We start from the raw sequence: 230 nt of genomic DNA, 5'->3' as shown, positions 1-230 counted from the left end.
AACACTGCCGGTTTACGCATGAACAAGGAAGATCACAAGTGAACAACCGAATGACAATTAATGAGAAATATCCTAGTGAAGGCGTGTTCAAAGAGTGCATTTCCTTCTCCAGCTTCTTAATATACGTCGCCTCACTACTGTGTCGCCTCCAGGAGCGCGGTGGCCCTTTTGTAGCTGCAACCAAGATCAATCTGCATTAGCATCATCTACGGGGAAGAAAGGTGGTCTGG

Source organism: Penaeus monodon, chromosome 31 (genome assembly GCF_015228065.2).
Source record: "Penaeus monodon isolate SGIC_2016 chromosome 31, NSTDA_Pmon_1, whole genome shotgun sequence".
Taxonomy (NCBI): domain Eukaryota; kingdom Metazoa; phylum Arthropoda; class Malacostraca; order Decapoda; family Penaeidae; genus Penaeus; species Penaeus monodon.
Note: the sequence above shows the minus strand (reverse complement) of the source record.